Source organism: Xenopus laevis, chromosome 2L, assembly GCF_017654675.1.
Source record: "Xenopus laevis strain J_2021 chromosome 2L, Xenopus_laevis_v10.1, whole genome shotgun sequence".
In the NCBI taxonomy this organism is placed as follows: domain Eukaryota; kingdom Metazoa; phylum Chordata; class Amphibia; order Anura; family Pipidae; genus Xenopus; species Xenopus laevis.
Genome location: NC_054373.1, coordinates 171,277,353 through 171,301,867, shown reverse-complemented (window position 1 = coordinate 171,301,867; position 24,515 = coordinate 171,277,353). Strand labels below are relative to the sequence as shown.

The window sequence follows — 24,515 nt, the reverse complement described above, 5'->3', positions numbered from 1 at the left end:
CTTCCTAAAAATTAACTGTGTGAAGTAATGAAGGCATGCTGCTACCTGCCGGCTCTTTAGAACATATTAGTGATAGAGAGAAACAGTTTTTCTCAGCATATTAAGAAATAAGGTGACTATAAGGCTTATAAGCATTTCCTAGTGTAGCCTTTATATCGTAAGCTCTTCATAAGAGAGGCAAATAATCATAATGTTTATTCTCTAAATCTAATTTGCTAGGACACATGTACCTGCCAGTGTCAGGATTATCCAAGAGATGGAAATAGTTTGGTGCTTTAACCACCAGCAATTTAAAATGTTTTGTAAGTGCTCAGTTTCTTGTGATATTAATTTAATGGGCTTTGTGTCTGACTGGAGATGTATAAACATTGCTGGTATATAGGGAATAATGTACTCGTACTATAAAATATTAGGATATTAGAAGTCCCTGAGGAGTTTTATTACAGAATGCATATCCATAAAATAACAAAACTCCAGGTGACTTCTCATATCCTCACTAAATTACATTAAGGGGGTTATTTATCAAAGTCCGAATTTATCTCAATATTTTCTGCTACAAACTCCGATCAAATCCACGCCTATTTACGCCTATTTATTATTACATTTTCCCGAAAATTTGCTTTACGGGAAAAAACATACGATTTTCAGAATTTTCTCAGATATTTTCATCCAATTTTCACAAATTTTTTCGTAATTTTCACCCAAAAACTTTGGGGTATTGCAAAAAACAGCGCACATCAAAAAATCATTGGGACTTCTCCCATTGACTTATATGCAACCTTGACAGGTCTTAGATGCCAGATTTTCAGATTTGGACTTTTCCATCCTCCGCATTAATCAATTCAGAAAAATTGGTGATTTATAAAAGTCTGATTTTATATAAAAAAAACACACAAATTTTTCATGATTTTTGCATTGAGTTTAGTAAATAACCCCCTAAGAGTCACATGACCCTAATAACATCACTGAGCTCTGATTATAACCGATAACATCAATAAACACTATTTATAAGGATATAAGAATATTAAGGGTTCTTGTTTGCATTACTTAGGGAATAATGTACCCCCTATTGTAAAATATAATGATATTATAAGTCACTGAGACGTTCCATGACCATATAATGGCACAGGCCAAGAGCTTTTATACATATCATGGAACTCTGAGGTGGCTTCTAATATCCTCATATTTTACAACAGGGGGTATATTATGCAATAGAATACACAAGTTTCAAGTGAGTCATGTGACAAATTACACCACTGAGCACCGATTATAACCAATGAAATCACTGAGCATGGTTTATAAGGATTTAGTAAATATACAGCTACGGGACCTGTTATCCAGAATGCTCGGGGTTTTCCGGATAACAGGTCTTTCTGTAATTTAGATCTCTACATCAATCAAAAAAAATCAATGAAAAAACTGATCTTAGTTGGGATCGAGTACAAGGTAGTATTGTTATTATTACAGAATCTGTCCTTGGTCCTGTCTATTTTTTTTGTACAGGTATGGGATGTGTTATCCAGAGACCTGTTATCCAGAAAGCTCTGAATTACAGAAAGACTGTCTTCCATAGACTTCATTTTATACAAATAATCCAATTTTGTATAAATTAATTCTTTTTTCTCGGTAATAATAAAACAGTAGCTTGTACTTGATCTCCACTAAGATATAGGGGCCGATTCATCAAGGGTCGAATATCGAGGGTTAATTAACCCTCGATATTCGACTAGGAATTGAAATCCTTCGACTTCGAATATCGAAGTCGAAGGATTTAGCGCAAATGCTACGATCGAACGATTATTCCTTCGATCGAACGATTAAATCCTTCGAATCGAACGATTCGAAGGATTTTAATCCAACGATCGAAGGAATATCCTTCGATCAAAAAAACTTAGGCAAGCCTATGGGGACCTTCCCCATAGGCTAACATTGAGTTCGGTAGCTTTTATCTGCCGAACTAGGGGGTCGAAGTTTTTTATAAAGAGACAGTACTTCGACTATCGAATGGTCGAATAGTTGAACGATTTTTAGTTTGAATCCTTCGATTCGAAGTCGTAGTCGTAGTCGAAGGTCGAAGTAGCCCATTCGATGTTCGAAGTAGCCCAAAAAACACTTCGAAATTCGAAGTTTTTTTACTTCGAATCCTTCACTCGAGCTTGATGAATCAGCCCCATAATTAATCCTTATTTAATGTTTACATGATTCTCTTTAATACTTACATTATTTTCTAGTAGACTTAAGGTATGAAGATCCAAATTACGGAAATATCCATTATCCGGAAAACCCCAAGTGACGTCCCAAGCATTCTAGATAACAGGTCCCATACCTGTACTAGGTTTTGCTAGTGCATATGGTGTGCACCCTTTGGACTATTATATATATGTGTGTGTATATATATATATATATATATATATATATATATATATATATATATATATATATATATATATATATATATATATATATATATATATAGTCAAAATTTATTTTATCAGGCTCAATGTTACAAAGTAACCATTTCACTTTCTCTTTAAGTTTTGGACTGAAGGTATGTTACAGTGAGAGTATTCGTGATAAAGAAATGGAAGGGGATGAACTTTTCACGGCTGACAGTCGCTGCAAGCAAAGGTTACTAAATGAATCACAGATGAAACCGCAAAACTTCGGAATATATCATAGTGCTGGTCATCGGAAAAAAAACTTCAGAGCAGGAAAGTACACAGAATTGTCTGCTAAATTTCTGGTGCCTGTGGTTAAACTACATTTTAATGAATCTTTCGCTGGCAAATTTAGTAAAGCATTTTTTATCGAATCAAGTGGCCAGCTTGGTTGTTGTGAACAATTAGGATATTTATCATTTTTGGAACCGAGACATTGAATCCCATAGAAGGCTAATTCTTGATCTATCCTATCTATATATCTTCCAGGAAATTATACAAATATTTGATGTGGATTCTTGTAGATCAATTAACATTGGATTAATGCAGAATCATTTTTTATGAACGAGTTTAATGTGACGGAATTTGTTATTTTGAATGACAAATCCAGAATGGTTATGGGCAAATTTATCAAGGCTCGAAGTCAAAATTCTAAGTAAAAATAATTCTAATTTCCAGCTAATTTTTGTGTACTTCGACTAGTGGAAATTTGATTCAAAATTTATCATTTACTGTCTCTTTAAAAATTTGATTTCGACCATTTGCCATCTAAAAAACCTGCCGAATTGCTGTTTTAGCCTATGAGGGACCTCCTAGAACCTATTGGTGGACTTTGAAAATTAATAGGTTTTTTTTTTAAAAAAAACTCAGAATACAATGTTAATTCGATTCGAACGATTACGGCCTATTCACCTGCAGAAAAAAAAAATAATAATTTCAGTTGATCTTTTTTTATTAGAATTTCAAAATTATGGGCGTTCAAAAAAAACTCCAATTACTTCGAAATTCGACCCTTGATAAATCTGCCCCTTATTATGTTGTAGGGTGGCTAGTTCTAAGCAACTTTCAATTGGTCTTCATTATTTATTTTTAATAGTTTTTAATTATTTGCCTTCTTCTAAGTCCTTCTTCTACTTTTCCAGCTTTAAAATAGTGATTACTGACTCCATCTAAACAACAAATGCTCTGTAAGGCTACACATTTATTTTTATTGCTGCTTTTTATTACTCTTATCTAATCTTTCTAATAAGGCCTCTCCTATTCATATTCCAGTCTCTTATTCAAATTAATGCATGGTTGCTAGGGTCATTTGGACCCTGACAACAAGATGGCTGAAACTGCAAACTGGAGAGCTGCTGAATAAAAAGCTAAATAACTCAAAAACCACAAATAGCAATAAATGAAAACCAATTGCAAATTGTCTCAGAATATCACTCTCTACATCATACTAAAAGTTCATTTAAAGGTGAACAACCCCATTAAATCCCAGTGGCAGGCAAGGCAAAATGTAAAATCGCATAATCAGGCAGTAACCCATTCATAGAAACTAGGGGAGAAAAAGCGAAGTACCGATTATTAAAATATTCGACTGTTTATATTTCCATTGGACAAATACAGAGCCAATTGATAAAGGAAGGTATAGTGGCCCCTAGAACGCCTGGGGCTGCTGTATGTGTGTGATTATATATAGAATCTCTTTACGAAACTTAACACAAACATTCATTCCAGTAGATTAGTCCTTCTTTAGCACAGGACAGAAGGTTAATTGCCTTATAAAGAATGGTGCACATAACTGCTGGTTTATTTAGAACTCCATCAGGTAGCCCAGTAGTGCGAAAATATAAGTAATTGGTTTTACTCCACTACCCCATTGCTAATAGAGAATTTATAAGGCTCATATGGAATTTTCCATTAGGTTTAACAACATGCAATAAACCTGAATGGTCTCACTCCTGCAGCAACCACCAAACAATCCTTCCAAACCCCCAAAATATGTTTTAAAAAATCCAAAAGTACAGGTATCCAGGGGACCTGTGGTTTTCCGGTTAACGGATCTTTCCGTAATTTGGTTCTTCGTACCTTAAAGTGGACCTGTCACCTAGAAACAAAAAATCGTATAATAAAAGTCCTTTTCAAATCAAACACAGCATTCATAGCTGTTGTAAACACATTTAAAAATCTCAGCTGTCAATCAAATATTGTCTGCCCCTCCTCTATGCCCTGGGCATAGAGGCGGGGCAGACAATTACTTTCACTTTCCATTCAGCACTTCCTAGAAATCGCTGCTCTCCCCACATTCCCCCGTTCTCTTCACCATTTAATTGTGTAGCCAGGACATGGGGATGGACATCAGGTCCCCCATTCTGGTGCACAAACAAGATTCTGAGATGATACAAGACTTGTCTTTATAACAGTGTCCACAAAATGGCTCCTGCCTGCTTGTTATAATTATGAATTCCCAGACTGAAGGAAACAAGATTCAAATAATTTATATAGTGTAATTAAAGTTCATTTTGCTTGACTGATGTGATAAAATAGGATTATGAATAATTTTTTGGGTCACCTTTAAGTCTACTAGAAAATCATGTAAACATGAAATAAACCCAATAGGCTGGTTTTGCTTCCAATAAGGATTAATTATATCTTAGTTAAGATCAAGTACAAACGACTGTTTTATTATTACAGAGAAAAAGGAAATCATATTGTTAAAATTTAGATTGTTTGGATAAAATGGAGTCATCCTGTAATCTGGAGCTTTCTGGTAAACGGATCCCATACCTGTATAAGTTTCATATAGTTTTCGGCAATGTATTCAATTTATTATAGATTTATTAAATGGCAACTAAAAGTAATAAAAAAAATTTAATTTCAGAAAAAAATAATGGTATTAACAATTCTTCTCCATTAAATGTAAAGGCAAAAGTTCCCTTATATACCTTTTCATTACTTGTCCTCATTAGCTGCCATAATTACTAACTAATTACAGGATTCCGTATCCTTGAACAGCAGGCAGATGTCAGTATAACTATAGCAGGGGTGGGATTTATTCTTGGGAGCTACAGCAGTGTTATTCCTTGATTGGAATTGAAGTTACATAAAAAAGTGAGAGACGGTTACCTGTTTTATATAAATGTATACAGAAACTGGCATTCTGATTCAAATTAAATTTGAATGTGCTAATCAGGTTTCAGATTCAATTATGGATTCAGACAAGTCCAAAATTAGGTGCACGGTCTCCAGTCCTTAAAGGGGACCTGTCACCTTAAGAAATCATTACACGTTATTTTCCAGCATGTTAGTTGAGTAAAATAAACTTTACTTACACTATATTTATTATTTACATTTTGTTTCCTTCAGCCTTGGAATTACACAATCCCAGCACAGAGGCAGGAGCCATTTTGTGACAAGATAAGTTGTGTATCATCATAAAATCTTGTGTATGCACCTGAATGGGGGGACCTAATGCCCATGTGCAGTGCCCTACACAATTACAGAGTGTGAGGAGGGAAGGGGGAATGTGAGGATTGCAGTGACATCCAGGAATTGCTGAATGAACACCTTTATAACAGGTGTGGATGTTTTAATAAAAAAAAAATAATTTGTGTTCCATATTTACTTTGCATAGGACTTAAATTATATAACTTTTTATGTGTAGGTGACAGGTCCACTTTAAAGGAATTGTTCAGTGTAAAAATAAAAACTGGGTAAATAGATAGGCTGTGCAAAATAAAAAATGTTTCTAATATAGTTAGTTAGCCAAAAATGTAATATATAAAGGCTGGAGTGATTTGATGTATAACATGTCAGTCAGAACACTAGTTTTCAGCTCTCTTGGTTTACACTGACTGGTTACCCTGGTTACCATGCAGTAACCAATCAGAGACTTGGGGGGGGCACATGGGTCATTTCTGTTGCTTTTGAATCTGAGCTAAAAGCTGAGGGTCAATTAAAAACTCACTGAACAGAAAAGTACTATGTGGCCCCCCTTCAAGTCACTGACTAACTCAGAGTTATAGAGCTGAAAAGCAGGAAGTTGGATTCTGGCTGTTTTATTAGACATCCAGTCACGCCAGCCTTTATACATTACATTTTTGGCCAACTAACTATATTAGAAACATTTTTTATTTTGTACAGCCTATCTATTTACCCAGTTTTTATTTTTACACTGAACTATTCCTTTAAGAGGGATATAAATGAGCTGGAGAGAGTGCAGAGACTAAGTGCAACTAAATTGGTTAGAGGGATGGAAGACTTAAATTATGAGGGGAGACTGTCAAGGTTGGGGTTGTTTTCTTTGGAAAAAAGGCGCTTGCGAGGGGACATGATTACACTTTACAAGTACTACATTTCCTAACATATGGCACATAAACTATACACTGGGCTCATGTGTAGGGCAATATAACAACTTTATTTTATTTTATTAAGGTTCCCCGGGCTTGTGTAGTGTAATGTATTTGCTGCAACATATACGTCCATTAAATTTAACTTCCCACCGTATGCAAATTAGCCAACGCTATCACAACTTCGCTTTGCTAGACGAATTAACGCTCGCAAAACTTCACCATCGTTCGGTGCCCTGGACACATTTTAGTGAATTAGCGTTGTCCTAACGAATTTAAGCCTGGCGAAGTGTTGCGATGTCATCAGTTCTCCAGTTTGCAATTTCTGCAATCTGGTTGCTAGGATACAAATGATCCTAGCAACCATTTAAATAAGAGAGAGGAATATGAATAGGAAAGAGCCAGAATAGAACTAAAAGTAATAAAAAGTAGCAATAACAATAAATGTGTAGCCTTACAGAGCATTTGTTTTTAGATGGGGTCAGTGACCCCCATTTGAAAGCTGGAAACAGTCAGAAGAAGAAGGCAAATAATTAAAAACCTATAAAAAATAAATAATGAAGACCAACTGCAAAGTTGCTTAGAATTGGCATTTATAACATACTATAACATACTAAAAGTTTACCTAATTTGAACCTTCCCTTTCAAACATCCTTTGAGAAAGATTCAGGCGAATACCGAACCAAATCCTAATTTGTATATGCAAATTAGGGGTGGGAAGGGGAAAACATTTTTTACTTCCTTGTTTTGTGACGAAAAGTCACGCAATTTCCCTCCCTGCCCCTAATTTGCATATGTAAATTACGATTTGGTTCGGCCGGGCAGAACCGAATCCTTCTGAAAAAGGCTGAATCCTGGCCGAAACCTGAACCGAATCAGTGCATCCTAATTTTTTATTATTTGAGATATTTAGCTTTTTATTCAGCAGCTCTCCAGTTTGCGATTTCAGCTGTCTGGTTGCTAGGGTTCAATTTACCCTAGCAACCATGCATTGATTTGAATAAGAGACTGGACTATGAATAGGAGAGGCCTGAATAGAAAGATGAGTAATACAAATGAGCAATAAAAATACACATGTAGCTTTAGGAAGCATTTGTTTTAAGATCAGTGACTCCATTTCAAAAGCTGGAAAGAGTCAGAAGAAGAAGGCAGATAATTAAAAAACTATAAAAAATAATAATAATAATAATGAAGACCCATTTAAGCCATTTCCATGGTCAGGGTATAAAACATCTAGAAAAATTTGAGGTTTTTGTTACCTGAAAATTTGAGTGTTGACTGAAAAAATACCCTAGAAAACCAGGATAAAAATCGACTTGACTGTTAATAAATAACCCCTTTTATGCTAAAATAATGGGCATAACTACAGGTAATTGGTGCCTGTTGAGCTGTTTTAACCAGTATAAATAAAAAATGCTTATTAATTAAGGCCCCATTAGGCCCGCCAATCACCTAGGTCCCTTACAGCCACGTGGTCTGCTTTCCTATGTAGTTACACCCCATTTATAATGTTATTGAATAAAAAGTGCCCTTATGTGCATGGATAGATGACAGGCAGTGACTGCGTACAACCCTAAAAGCGCTTGAGACGGGACATTTTTTCATTCTTTAACAATTACAACGAGCGGAAAGTGGACTTGCAGGAACTGGAGGGGAAAAAACTGTCAGATTCGGTGAACCATTAACAAAAAAGACAAAGCAACTTGAGAAAAGTTCCCCTTTAACAGCTACTTTCTCAATTAAATTCACGCCCTCTTGAATGTTTCCCGGCTGCAATCATGCAGATTCGGACAGGTTAACGCAGCCAACAAGATGAAAGGTAATTGACACAGAAATATTTAACAGGTGCTTAATCCAACCACTTAAATAGATCGTTTCAACAAAAAAAGGGCTCCGTGAGTCACCGTAATAACCTGCTACTTTGTAAAAAATAATGGTCCGGGGCATAATAAATTAATGTTTTCAATTGAGCTTTGTTCATTATTCTTTTCCGGAGATTCAATATTTTTCTCATGGCTGAGCAGCTGTACTTATTAAAAAGATTACATAAATGCATTAATTATTTATTCATTAAAAAATGTGCCAAAATAACCTGAAGCCTGAGCTAAACTCTAGGGGGATGGAGGAGGCAACTAAATATTCACATAATTTATTTTCTTTTGTCCACAGACAATATATATATATATATATATATATATATATATATATATATATATATATATATATATATATATATATATATATATATATATATATATATACAGGTATGGGACCTGTTATCCAGAATGCTCGGGACCTGAGGCTTTCCAGATAATGGATCTTTCTGTAATTTGGATCTCCATACTTTGGGTAAGAGCACACACTAAGATTCTGGGACAAATCGCCTCTTCTTTGGACGACTAATCTCCTAGAAAAACCTTCCCGCCAGCTAGAATCTAAATCGCAGACAGGATGACACTTGGAGCGATTCGTTTTCCAAAGTCGCCCGAAAAGGCAACTCTCTTTAGATTCTAGCCAGCGGGAAGGCTTTTCTGGGAAATTAGTCGCACGAAGGAATGGGGGTTTGTCACTGGGCCCCGAAACTTAGCGTGTGCCCTTACCCTTTAAGCCTACTAGAAAATCATGTAAACATTTAATAAACCCAATAGGCTGGTTTTGCTTCCAATAAGGATTAATTATATCTTGGTTGGGATCAAGTACAATATTATAGAGAAATATTAAATAATTGTTTAAAATTGGCATCACTTGGATAAAACGGAGTCTATGGGAGGTGGAGCTGGAGAATGAGTTTCCTGATAACAAGCTAATGGCGAACATTAAAGAGACTGGACATAAAACTCAAACCAAAGACTATGTTTCCATAATGAAATAAAATGTAATTCTAAGCAACGTTCTTTTTTATATTTACAGGTATGTAAATGCTCAAAACCTAGGGGTTTCCATAAGGGATCTTTACAAAAACTTTAATAAAAAATTACAAATATACGGTTTTATTATTACAGAGAAAGATTAAATCATTTTCAAAAATGGCAATTATTTGATTATAATGCAGTCTATGGGAGATGGCCTTCCTGTAATTCAGAGCTTTCAGGATAACAGGTTCCCAGATAACATATCCCATACCTGTAAAGTATGGGACCTGTTATTCAGAATGCGCGGGACCCAGGGTTTTCCAGGTGGCTTTCCGTCTACTAAAAAAGAATTCAAACACTAATTAAGCCCAACAGATTTGTTTTCTGTCCTTAAAGGAGAAGGATAGCTCTGGAGGCAGTTTATTGCCAATAGATTTGCTGCAATAGTGCAAGCTATAACATTATATTTATTCTGCAGAATGCTTTACCGTACCTGAGTAAACTGCTATTTTCTTAGGATAGCAGCTGCCATATTAGCTTTATGTGACATCACTTCCTGCCCTGCTCACTCATAGCTCTGGGCTCAGATTACAGCAGGGAGGGGAGGAGGGAGAGAGGAGTAAACTGAGCATGCTCAAGCCCTAGCCCCAGAGGTTTAAGCTGAAGGCAGGAAGTCTGATACAGAAGCCCATGAGTACACAATAGAAGGAAAAAATCAGTGTTTCTTTTGACAGAGGAGTCAGAGCAGCATTACTTTGAGGGTTTACTGGTATCTTTAGATGGACCTTTCTGATTTACTTAGTTTTAACCTTTCCTTCTCCTTTCAGGATTCATTGAGGCAAATTTACTAAATAATTTCCGCCGTATGCAAATTAGCCAACGCTAGCAAAACTTCGCCATCTTTCGACGCCCTGGACGCAACTTCGCATTTCAATGAATTAGCGTTGTCCTGGCGAATTTTCACCTGGCAAAGTGTAGCGATGTGAGCGAAGCAGTCTCTGGCTAATTTCCGGAGGTTAGTGAATTGAAAAAAATTAAAAGAAATTGGGATGAAGTTTTAAAAGTTGGTATGGGATCCGTTATCCAGAAACCCTTTATCCAGAAAGGCTGTCTCTCATAGACTCCATTTCATCCAAATAATTCATATTTCTAAAAACTACTTTCTTTTTCTCTGTAATAATATAACATTAGCTTGTACATGATCTAAACTAAGATATAATTAATCCTTATTGGAGAGAAAACCAGCCTATGGGGTTTATTAAATGTTTACATGATTTTCTAGTAAACAAGGCATGATGGTATCCAAATTACTGAAAGATCCAACATCTGGAAAACCCCAGGTCCCAAGCATTCTGGATAACAGGTCCCATACCTGTATACATTTTTATTTGTATATATTTTATACATTTTCATTTTCTCTGTGTCTAAATTTTAACATATTTTGAAAATCCAAATCTAACTCCTAACATACATTTGGAAAAATGGGCCTCAGACGCTCTCCTCCATGTCATAGTTGCACCCTAGAAAAACCATATCACCAATCAAAGGGCACAGAGACACCGAAGTGTCCATACAATGCCTTAACCTTGTCCATGGTGGTCCAAATTGGGATGATTGATATTTGGCAGATTTTGAGAACGACATCTGTTGGGCAGGACAATAAGCCAATAAATTGCAGTTATATTTTGTTGCCCTCCAGACCAAATGTGCAGCTTTTATCAGTCCGTGTATGACCACCTTCAGACTTGTTAATATCAGACTGAGAAGGCAGGAAAGCAAGGGGAATAAATAACATTAAAAATCAAAAGCATGGGGTAGGGCTGGGGAAGTAGACAAATACAAGATTCCTCTGCACTCAACCCATTATCAATATATTTAAGACAGAGACATTTTGTGCATACTGCTACTGAAAAATGCCTTACCCTTTAAACAAAACAGGGATTGTTTGTCCATATATTGCAATATATTTAAGCTGGCCAACTACGTCAAAGTCATCCCATATCCCCGTAGGGCTGGGGAAGTAAACAAAAGAACACAGGCCACAGAGGCATAGCAAGAAAAACAAAGAGGAGAAGGCAATGAAAGAGCTTGAAATGAAAGACAGAGAAAATAGGAACATGATCTGAACGTTTCCAATATCCTTAGTAATTAGATTTGGCCTTGAGGATGGAAATGGTCAGGGGGAAGCACTGAACTGCTGCCAGGGAGAGAAAACGGATTATTTGGCTGCTTTATAGGGTACCTGTACCTTCAGTTTGGGTACAAAGAATGAACATTTTTCCAATTCACAAAAAACAGAGAAGTGGATGTTTTGGACAAGAAACCAGATGAACGGAGAGGTGAAAAGAAAGAAATGTCGGGTCTCACTGAAAACATCAAGTTATTTGACACTGGATGGGGAGTTCATACACCCATTATACTGAAGGCTTATGTCCCACTGAAACTGTATGAAACTGAACACAAACCTTCCTTAATTTGTATTACAGTAGACCAGGAAAAAAGTATGTAAAATCCGGGAAAATGTAAAATCAGGGAAATGTGATTAAGTACCTTTTTCTTCAAGTACTGAAAGTATATCAGCACAGGAATCAGTTTTACTTTGAGATACAATATTAATTGTGTTAATAACAAGGGTTTAGCATTGCAGTGTTAATGTTACACTATGGGGGGCAAGACTCTCAGTCAGTCACATACACAACCTAAAGCAATAAGTGATTGGTGCAGGGCTGGATAAGGGGCAGACTGATTGGAATTGACCATTTATAAGATTTATAAGATTACTTAAAATCAGGGAAATGCACCCATTGGAATGCATTATAAATTGGTGGGACCACAAATAAAATATGTAAAATGTGGGAAACCTTAAAATCAGGGGACTTAAAATCGAGGTTTCACTGTATTTCCAATAGTTCTACTGTACCAAAACATTTCTAGAAATGCCCATTCTGACAGCTCAATGTTACATACTGTATGTGACAGTTGCTTTGGAGTTTCTGGGAGGGTTATATAATAAAGTTAAGGATTCTTCTCTGCCTGGACGGAATAACATCACAGGTCTCCTACAGTGGTAGCTGTACATTTAATATTGTGTTTGCCGGTTTTTTAGCAGGAGAGACATGCAGTGTGAAAGCAGAGACTGGAAGTATCGGACCTGTAAAAGCTTCCTGCAAGGATAACTGTTAAATATTGATGGGTGAATCTCTCCCGTTTCGCTTTGCCAAAAAATTCGCAAAATTAGCGAAACTGCGAAAAATTTGCAAAAAATCATGGAAACGGAAAGTTCAATAAAAATTTGTGAAATTAGGACATTTTCAAGCAAAATCGAGAAATTCGAACCTTTTCACGAAAAAAATCAAGCATTTCGAACGTTTTCATGGAAAAATCGTGAAAATCGGAAATTGCCGCTGGTGAATTTTCGCGAGAGATTCGCAAATTTATTCACCAGCGGCAAAACACGGGAATTCGCCACGAATTTGTGCCTGCCGAATTTATTCACCCATCACTACTGTTAAAGCTATGTGGATTCTTTGGACTGGGAACTCCCTATCTGTTACTGTAGGAAAGCACGAACCAGCAGCATTTAGCCCTGCCAATTTATCCCTTCATTAATTCCTATTCATATCCTATTCCAGTCTCTTATTCAACTGAATACATGGTTGCTAAGGTGAGACCCGAGATTGCTAAAATTGCAAGCTGGAGAGCTGCTGAATAAAAAGTTAAAAAACTCAAAAACCATAAATAATAAAAAACGAAAACCAATTATCAACATCAAACTAAAAAAGTTCATTTAAAGATAAACAGCCAATTTGGGACAAATGGCTGGAATGGGTCGTAAATTCTTTGAACTTACCTGTACAGTTTGGTACTGGGATTTATTATGTATGTCTGAACAGTATGCTATGGCGTTTACCACTTCCATGTTAAAGAATGATAATTGTAATGGAAACCTTTCAGTATTGATTAATGGGACAAATTGCATGTAATTTAAATGATATTAAATAAACCATGCCTGAATTTCAAAAAAAAGATGAACAGTCCCTTTAAAAGTCTTTTGTAAACTAAAACAAAGTTCCAGGACTTAGAAATAAAGATGTCACAGACAACAAAATTCTAAGGGGCAAGATTCGAGTGGTGTTTTACACAAAAAATCTAAGCTTTCGAGGTTATTTTTCTGTCAAAAATCGATCTTTCAGGGAAAAAAATCTAGAATTTTTCAAGATTTATTATTATTGTCAAAGTCATGTAGAAGTCAATGGCAGAGATCCCTTGAACCATTTAAATATGTTAATAGCCTTTTTTTTTTGGTGCGTTTTGCTCGAAAACTTGATCAATTTGGGTGTCAGATATTCATTGACCAATAAAGCCAATGTATCATATAGGCTTCCTTTCCTAGCAGATGTATAAATAACTGATTCCAGTACAAACAAAATCTAACAAAATAACTGCCTTTTGCACAAATCCTGCATGTAGAGAGACATGATGTCTGGTGATTTTAATGCAGTGAGCTCTAATACATCTTCTAGGCAGAAGGAGCCCTCCTACAGTATATGATATATTGGATCATTCATCTGACACCCAACTGCTGCATAAAGAGAGAATAAAGAGAAACAGATGCTGAGAGAGGGATAGTGAGGATAAACTTGATTATTTCAGAAATGGTACAAAATTTTTAATGATTATATTTAGAAGCTTATATTACATATTCGCTATAGTTCCCTTTTAAACAATAAACCCAATAGGCTGGTTTTGCTTCCAATAAGGATTAATTATATCTTAATTTGGATCAAGTACAAGATACTGTTTTATTATTACAGAGAAAAAAATAAAACATTTTAAAAAATGTATACTATTTGGATAAAATGGAGTCTATGGGAGACAGCCATTCCATTATTCTGAGCTTTCTGGATAACGGGTTTCCAGTTAACGGATCCCATACCTGTACACAAGCTTCAGTGAGTCGTGTGCAGGGTCGGACGGGCCCGGCGGGACACCGGCAAAAAACCCTGTGGGCCCGACCCTTAATGGGCTGCCTGCCGGGCCAGACCCCTCTCCGGTTCGCATTCTAACAAAAAAGTTCTTTTAGGCGCAGCGCCATCTGTGCATGCACATGGCGCCATTTACACAGGCGCGCCGGCACCATCAAGCAGGAGCGACGAGAAGCGCCTTCACGCAGGCGCACCATGCGCGCTCAGCACATCACGATAGTCCGACCCTGGCCATGTGACAGAAGTTACATCACTAAGCTTTGATTATAATAATGACATCACTAAGCACTGTTTATAAGGATATAATTTACAGGATATTCAGGCTCTTGTGAATTATATAGTGAATAAAGTACCCCCTCTTGTAAATTATAAGGATATTATAAGTTACCGAAGAATTACCGGAGTCATGTGACAGAAATGACATCACTACTCACCGTTTATAACTGATGACATCAGTACTCACTGTTTATAAGGCTATAATTTACAAGATATTCATGGCTTTTGTGTATTATATGGTAATAAAAAATAGATTGTGATGAGCCAGCCTGAGAGAGTGAAGACATAAGCAAGAATTAATGTTACCCATACAGGAAGACGATTGGTCAAAGCAGTCGTTCTGCCCAAATATGAACATGAGATAATAATATGTAAATTATTCAGCAGGCAAGGTGTCATTGACAGTTAATTTAGTTAATCATTTTTAAAAAATCAAGCTTCAGAAACATGTGACGTAGGGTATAATTATCCATTCAATAGTTGTACATAAAGGATTCACATGCAGAAGGCTACCTGTTCAATTAACCAAGAGGTGTCTGTGAGCTTTTGACCACAAAAGTGTGATATACGTGGATAATTAATCACACCATAATTGCACTAATTCAATGGTATGGGGAAGAAATGAGTCATTCATCATGATTCACAGCAAAGGGGGGGGGGGTGGTTGACACAAATGAAAAATAATGAAGCTCATTAAAACACTAGTAATACCTTCATTATACATTCTGTAGGCATGTGAAAACGAATCAATGAATGACACTATCACTTCCTAGATATGCAGAGAAAAGACGGACCACACAGAATTGTTCTATGGACGTGAATTCCATGAAATCACTGAAATGTTAAAGGGGTGGTTCACCTTTAAATTAACTTTCAGGGGCAGATTTAAAACTTCGAAATTCAATAAAAAAAATTAATTAATTAAGTCGAAAGTTTTTTTTGGGTTGAATAGGTCCGTTTTCTATTGAATAGGTCCGTATTCGGCCGAATTCGAATAGTAAGTATCAAAGGAATAGCGCATTCAATCAAATTCGAATCAAAGTTTTCCCCAAAAAAAACTTAGGATTTTTCAAAGTCCACCAATTGACTCCATATAGGTTCTAGGAGGTCCCCCATAGGCTAAAACAGCAATTTGGCAGGTTTTAGATGGCGTATGGTCGAAGTCAATAGTGATTTTCCCTACTCATTAGCAGAACATTCCTTACATTGGAGGGTCAAATTCCATTTCTGATTACATTTAACGGAGACCTAAAGCTTAACTAAAGAAATAGGGCAAAAATGTTGTACATTATGTTCTCGGCTTCTGCACACAGCCATTAAATAATAAAGATCTGATGCCCCAGTAGCTCCCCATCTTCTTTTCTGCTGATTCACTGCACATGCTCTTTACTGCTGTCACTTACTGAACTTAGGGACCCACTCACAATATACATAGTTACATAGTTAAATTGGGTTGAAAAAAGGCAAAGTCCATCAAGTTCAACCCCTCCAAATGAAAACCCAGCATCCATACACACACCCCTCCATACTCTCACATAAATTCTATATACCCATACCTATATTAACTATAGAGCTTAGTATCACAATAGCCTTTGATATTATGTCTGTCCGAAAAACCATCCAAGCTATTCTTAAAGGCATTAACTGAATCAGCATCACAACATCACCCGGCAGTGCATTCCACAACCTCACTGTCCTGACTGTGAAGAACCCCCTACGTTGCTTCAAATGAAAGTTCTTTTCTTCTAGTCTAAAGGGGAGGCCTCTGGTACAGTGATCCACTTTATGGGTAAAAAGGTCCCCTGCTATTTGTCTATAATGTCCTTTAATGTACTTGTAAAGTGTAATCATGTCCCCTCGCAAGCGCCTTTTTTCCAGAGAAAACAACCCCAACCATGACAGTCTCCCCTCATAATTTAAGTCTTCCGTCCCTCTAACCAATTTCGTTGCACTTAGTCTCTGCACTCTCTCCAGCTTATTTATATCCCTCTTAAAGGGGAAGGAAACCTAGTTGGCGCAAAAACCCTCCCCCCCCTCCCCTGTGTTGCCCACCCTCCCTCCTCCCCCCTGGCCTACCCGTCCCGCTGGGCAAATGCCCCTAACTTGTTACTTACCCTTCTGCGCAGGTCCAGTCCAGGGAGTTCACAGATGACATCTTCTTCCTGCTTTGAATGGCGTTTTGGCTCATGCGCAGTAGGAGCATTTCGCCGGTACGGATCTACTGCGCATGCGCCAAAAGTCACAATGTACTTTTGGCGCATGTGCAGTAGATCGTACCGGCCAAATGCTCCTACTGCGCATGCGCCGTTCAAAGCAGGAAGAAGATCGCGTGGAAGAAGATGTCGTCTGTGAACTCCCTGGACTGGACCTGCGCAGAAGGGTAAGTAACAAGTTAGGGGCATTTGCCCAGCGGGACAGCTAGGCCAGGGGGGAGGAGGGAGGGTGGGCAACACACGGGAGGGGGGGAGGGTTTTTGCGCCAACTAGGTTTCCTTCCCCTTTAAGGACTGGAGTCCAAAACTGCACTGCATACTCCAGATGAGGCCTCACCAGGGACCTATAAAGAGGCATGATTATGTTTTCATCCCTTGAGTTAATGCCCTTTTTTATGCAAGACAGAACTTTATTTGCTTTAGTAGCCACAGAATGACACTGCCCAGAATTAGACAACTTGTTATCTACAAAAATCCCAGATCCTTCTCATTTAAGGAAACTCCCAACACACTGCCATTTAGTGTATAACTTGCATTTATTATTTTTGCCAAAGTGCATAACCTGCATTTATCAACATTGAACCTCATTTTCCAGTTTTCTGCCCAGTTTTCCAGTTTAGACAGATCACTTTGCAAAGTGGCAGCATCCTGCATGGAACCTATAGTTCTGCACAATTTAGTATCATCTGCAAAAATAGAAAAGGTACTTTCAATGCCCACCTCCAGGTCATTAATAAACAAGTTGAAAAGCAAGGGACCTAGTACAGAGCCCTGCGGTACTCCACTAACAACACTTGTCCAATTAGAAAATTTTCCATTTACCACCACTCTTTGTAGTCTATCTTTTAGCCAGTTCTCTATCCAGGTACAAATACTATGTTCCAGGCCAACGTTCCTTAATTTAACCAGTAACCTTCTGTGTGGCACTGTATCAAATGCTTTAGCAAAGTCTAAGTAAATCACATCCACTGCCATCCCAGAATCAAGGTCTCTACTTACCTTCTCTTTAAAAGAATTTAAGTTAGTCTGGCAAAATCTATTACGCATAAAACCATGCTGGCACAAACTCATAGTATTATGATTTGCTATGAAGTCCAGTACGCATAGAATAGAAATGTCACAATATAAGGCTGATTAGTAATGAATACAGATAATTACTACATGGCAGCACAGAAACCAGTGCAATTAGCATCAGAATTTAATAATCAACCCTGTAGCATCAGCTTATATTACAGGACAACCTAATTTTTTGCAGGATAATTTGTGACGACCCCTAAGCTTAGCTTCCCAACGGCTCCTTAAAGCACACTGAGCATGTGAGTGTCACTGACACTCCTAACACAATCCAAGATGGAAAATTCTTGTGACAACTTTAAAAGCCCTGGATCATTACTACTATAGAGAGGCTGAACCTGTAGGCTGGTTCAATATAAAAACAATGGCATTTATAGCCATGTGCATTTTAAGGGTTTGGTTCTCCTATAAACGGCTCTGTGGTTTGTTTGTTCCTTGTCTCATCAGTTCTAGTTATCTCAGTCGAACACCGAACTGAATCCTAATTTGCATAAATTAGGGGTAGGAAGGGAAAAACATTTGTTTTGTGACAAAAAGTCATGCAATTTCCCTCCCAGCCCCTAATTTGCTTATGCAAATTAGAATGCGGATTCGGTTTGTAGGTTTCGGCCAAATCCAAATCCTGCTCAAAAAGGCCGAATCCCGAACCGAATCCTGGATTCGGTGCATCCCTATTTGAAAGCTGTAAACAGTAAGAAGGCTGCAAATGATTCAAAAACTATAAATAAGAAAAAATGAAGGCCAATTGAAAAGTGGGATCATTGACCCCCCAATTGAAAAGCTGTGAATGGTAAGAAGGCGGCAAATATTTCAAAAACTATAAAGAAGAAAAAAATGAAGTCCAATTGAAAAGTTAACCATTCAATAACATACTAAAAGCTAACTTAAAGATGAACCACTTATTTTAGGGTCTGGCCAAACGGGCAGATTCGGGGAGATTAGTCCCCAGGCAACAAATCTCCTCTTCTTCTTTAGCCGGCGGATCTGCCGTCCGCCGGCTAAAATGTAAATCGCCTTGGGGCAGGCACACGAAACACTTTGTTTTACGAAGTCGCCCCGAAGTTTCCTCGTGAGACAATAGCCCACAGAACATACAAGCATGTACGTTTTCGTGTGACTGGACAAAGATACAAACACATGACAAGCCCATATACAAAAGCAAAAGCCGATCTTTCTCCCATAGCAAACATTGCTTTCCCTCCACCCATTCTTAGCAATATAATATTTATGCAAAGCGGAATATTCACTTTCATGTTTTTTAGGCTTTTAGAGAGAGTTGAGTAAAAATTAGGAATCAAAACTATTCTCCGGAGAGAAGATATTACTGTTCTGCAAAGCAAGTTGCATTAGCAAAGCCATCTGCCTGCCACACAGCAATAAAGGATTTTGGTTTGGGGCCAATTCTATTACGTTATTTATCTCTCTTGGCTTCTGAGCACACGGGGCCCAAGGCCCATTATTATAGTTTGTTATAAACACTTATTAGATTTTTCAGAAATATTAACGCCGCGAAGCAGAAATACATTGGTGGGAATGCTTTCTTTAAACAAGGCTCTGGCGGTGGAATAAACAGATGCAGGCCGTTGTAACAGCTTGCAGTCATTTCCAGACAAGCAATAAGAAGAGCCGGAGATGCATTATGGGAATAACGAATGGCCAACATGGAGCTTTACAGCAGTTGCTGAACTATAAAAGCGATTAGTTAGTGAGGGGTGCTGGGAGATATCAATCTGATGATTCGCAATTAATTTCTGTAAATATATAATTTGATTTTTAAATATAAATACGTAACAGTATATAAACAATGGAATGATTTAAAATTAGGGATGCGCCGACTCCACTTCTTGCTATTCGGCAGAATCCCCGAATCCTTTGTGAAAGATTCGGCCCAATACCGAACCGAATCCTGGTGGTTGATTATTTGATTCTCTGGATTGAATTTGTTGATTAATTCACAATAAGAGCACTGTATAACAACATCGGTATGATAATTAATTAGGTATGGCTATTAATTAATTGTAGGTTAATAAATTGAGTTTAAAGAATGAATTTATTAATAATACTGACAGTGGCGTAACTAGACCTCTAAGGGCCCTGGTACGTAAATTTACAACTGGGCCCCCCTACGCGACACTGACCCCCCCCCCCCATGCATTGGACTGGAACACAGTCTCCCATAGACTCCATTATAATCAAATAATTCAACTTTTTAAAAATGTTCTAGTAGACGTAAGGTATGAAGATCCAAATTATGGAAATATCCATTATCTGGAAACCCCCAGGTTCTGAGAATTCTGGATAACAGGTCCCATACCTGTACTAAAAGGATATAAGCACAGGAGTATGAAATACATTTTTACTCTGTTAATAACAAGGGTTAATCAGTGCAGCATTAAAGGGGTCCTTCACCTTTACATTAACCTTAATATGGTGCAGACAGGAATTTTCTGAGAAACTTTGCAGTTGGTTTTTTTCCATTTTTTTGTTTTTTTGCGGTTTGTGTTATTTCGATTTTTATTCAGCAGCTCTCCAGTTTGCAATTTCAGCAGTGTGGTTGCTAGTGACCAGCAACTATCAATTGATTTGAATGAAAGATTGGAATATGAATTGCAGATAGCCTGATTGAAAAAAAAAAAAGTACCAACAACAATAAATGTTAGACATATACTGTACATGGTTTCTGAGATTTAAAGTATTGTTAAGCCTTTCCTGTTTCTTCACTCTGTGCCCTTGCATTTGGTCCATTTCATCTTACAAAGATATCCAGCTATTCTCCGCTTTGTTTTTTCTTTTCCACCAATTGGCTTTTCTTTACCATATTTTTTCCTCGTCATTTTGAATTACTTATCTTCCTCTCCCCAACCCCCCAATGTTTTCCGTCAGGTAAAATAAACATTTCCTTCCTGAACAATAGGTTTTGAATAACTATACTTTTTGCTTTTTACTTGGGACCAGCAAACTTTTTCACCTGGTACAGTTTTATGGTGAAATTTACATTTTATCGAGCAGTGAAAATGTTTGCTTATCACCCTATAATTTCTCCATGTGAAAAAAATGCAGGTTTTGCAACACAAAAAAAAGACACATTAACCAAGCCCTTTGATCTATCATCTGCACCAACTCTAACCCACCCTAATCCAACCCATACCTGACCCAACCCACTGAAACTTGCTGATCTGTATAACAGCACTGTTGTCACCAGAGATGCAGGGTGGGTGCAAATATATAAATAACAAATGCAACGCATGTCTTCTGTCAGAAGTCATCACCAAGTCTGCACCCAGTGGAGTGCTCCAGCAGACCAGTCCCACCCTGCCTGCCAAAGCCGGGATGAAAATTGGCACCGCAAGTGTGCGCCGCCAGTGACGTCACACGCAACGCGCCGCCGGAGTGCGCTGTGGATAACGCGGCCCCATCTGGCTGAGCCCCAAAATCTGGCTGCGAGCTGCCGGGGGCCCTGAGGGGGTGCGGGCCCTGGCCCAATTGCACCCACTGCTCCCCCGGTAGTTCCGCCACTGAATAATGATAGCACTTTATACGATTTGGATATAAATGAAATATAAGTTTAACTTAAGTATAACTTTTCCTTTCTCCTTTTTTTAAAATTAAGTTTTCAACAGAACCCAATCATTTAATGAGATTTAAGCTAGTAAGGGAGTTAAAGGTATGGGACCTGTTATCCAGAATGCTTGGGACCTGGGGTTTTTCAAATAATGGATCTTTCCATAATTTGGATCTTCATACCTTAAGTCTACTAGAAAATCATGAAAACATTAAATAAACCCAATAGGATGGTTTTGCTTCCAATAAGGATTAACTATACCTTAGTTTGGATCAAGTAAAAGCTACTGTTTTATTATTACAGAGAAAAACAAAATCATTTTTAATGGAGTCTGTGGGGCAAATTCACTATGCGCCGAAGCGCCTAACGATAGCGTCAATTCGCTAGCATTGGGCATTTTCGTTACTTCGCAAATTCACTAACGGACGCTGGCGTAACTTCGCTAGTGTAACTTCGCACCCTTACGCCTGGCGAATTTGCGCAATGGACGTAACTACGCTAATTCACTAACGCGCGCATTGTTCTGAACGCTACCTTTTACGCTAGACTTCCTTCGCCACCTCAGACCAATAGAGTAGATAGGGATTTCTTCAAAAAAAGTTTACATTTTTTCTAAGTCCCAAAAAACGCTGGCGTTTTTTCTATATTATGGGTGATAGGCTGAAAAAGATCGAAAAATATTTTGGGGCTCCCCTCCTTCCCCACTACATTTCCTAACTCATGGCAACTTAACTATACAGTGGGCACATGTGTAGGGCAAAATAACAATTTTATTTGTTGTTTTGAAGGTTTCCCAGGCATTTGTAGTGCTGCTACATATTCCTCCATTGAAATTTGAATTTGGCGCCGTATGCAAATTAACCATCGCTTAGCGCAACTTCGCAACCTTACGATACCCCTGAGCGCAACTTCGGATTTAAGTGAATTTGCGGAGCGCTGGCAAAACTATGCCTGGCGAAGTTACGCCTGGCGCAACTACGAATCTTAGTGAATGTCCCACTATGAGAGGCGGCCTTTCCGTAATTCGTAGATTTCTGCATAATGAGTTTCCGGATAACGGATCCCATACTTGTACTTTCTGATTTTAAAAATCAAAATAACTCAAAAACCACAAATCATAAAAAATGAAAAGCAATAGCAAACTGTCTCAGAATCAAACTAAAAGTTAATTTTAAAGTGAACAACCCCATTAACCAGAAGGCTGTAGATGGAAGTTTGGCCCCCACTCCCCGTTACAGCAGGTAAGCCGCACATCACTATTTCACATTGTTACCGGAGATATTCTATATCACAGCAAGACATTAAGCAATCACTCCGGCAGCTTCTAGAAAGGCAATTATACGTTTTTTGGTCAGAACTTTTGAGATGCTGACAGACCTGTAGCACGGCGAACATTAAATCTGCTGACAAAAGAAGTGGCTGTGCTGTCAAAAAGCAATGAGCTCAGTAAAGCAGATCCGTACCCTCATCTCCCAGGTGACCCAAAAAAAACAGACCAAAGAAGAAATCGAGGTGATAGTAGAAGACAGAAATTTTCAGATAGAAATCAAATATTTGAAGGGAAAATAAGTAACCTTTACATTTTAAAAAAAATCTAGAAATCTTTAGTAAAAATGTTGTCAAATGCTATTCTGCTAAAACAGCCTTTTAACCTGAATACAGGTATGGGACCTGTTATCCAGAATTCTCGGGACCTGGATAATGGGTTTTCCATAATTTGGATCTTCATACATTAAGCGGGTTATTTATCAAAGGTCGAGTTTTAGAGGTTTTTTTTATACCTTCGATAAACTCAAACTCAAATGTTCTGATTTGATATAAACTCGAATGGAAAAATCTCAAATCAGCAAAAAGCCAAAAATCGAGTTTTCAAATTTATCGAGTTTTCGAGCGAAACCCACTACAAAAAAAAAAAACAGCCATCATGAAGGCTACAAACATCTTCAAATGGTAGAAAAAGGACCTCTGTCATTTACTTCTACATGACCGCGACAGGTTTTAGCTGGAGTATTTTAAGATTCAAGCTATTTCCAGCTTCAGGGTATAATAAATCTAGGTTTTTTTTAAAAAAAAAAAAAACATTTTTTAACTGAAATTTTGAGTTTTAACTGAAAAATACCCTCAAAAACTAGATTTTTTTTTAGTAAAACCAACCCGACCTTTGATAAATAACCCCCTAAGTCTACTAGAAAATCATTAACATTAACATTAAATAAACCCAATAGGCTGGTTTTGCTTTCAATAAGGATTAATTATATCTTAGTTGGGATCAAGTACTAAGTACTGTTTTATTATTACAGAGTAAAAGGAAGTAATTGTTAAAAATTTGGATTATTTGGATAAAATGGAGTCTATGGTAGATGGGCTTTCCGTAATCTGGAGCTTTCCAGATAACAGGTTTCCGGATAACCGATCCCATACCTGTATATGTCTTTATCTAAACAAGAGCAGCCCTGATTGTTCTTACAAGGTACCACTGAACCGCAAACATCAACAATAGTCAGGGAACCACCAAGTCTATTAGCTTCTATCAGTACAACATCAAACCAAGTAAGGCTATGGGATCCATTATCTGGAAACCCATTATGTGGAAACCCATTATTCAGAAAGCTCCAAATTACAGAAAGGTCATCTCTCATTGATTCTATTTTAATCCAATAATTAAAATGTATAAAAAATTACTTATTTTTTCTCTGTAGTAATAAGTTATTTAATAACATTAGTCAAAATTACCTGTGCGGTAACACATGGCAACCAATAAAATTGTTGTATTCAT

General features: G+C 37.5%; 1 pseudogene; it reads right to left on the bottom strand.

Annotated features, from left to right (window-relative positions):
• Positions 1-24,515, bottom strand: part of LOC121399739 — a 123,729-nt pseudogene that overhangs the window by 5,787 nt on the left and 93,427 nt on the right.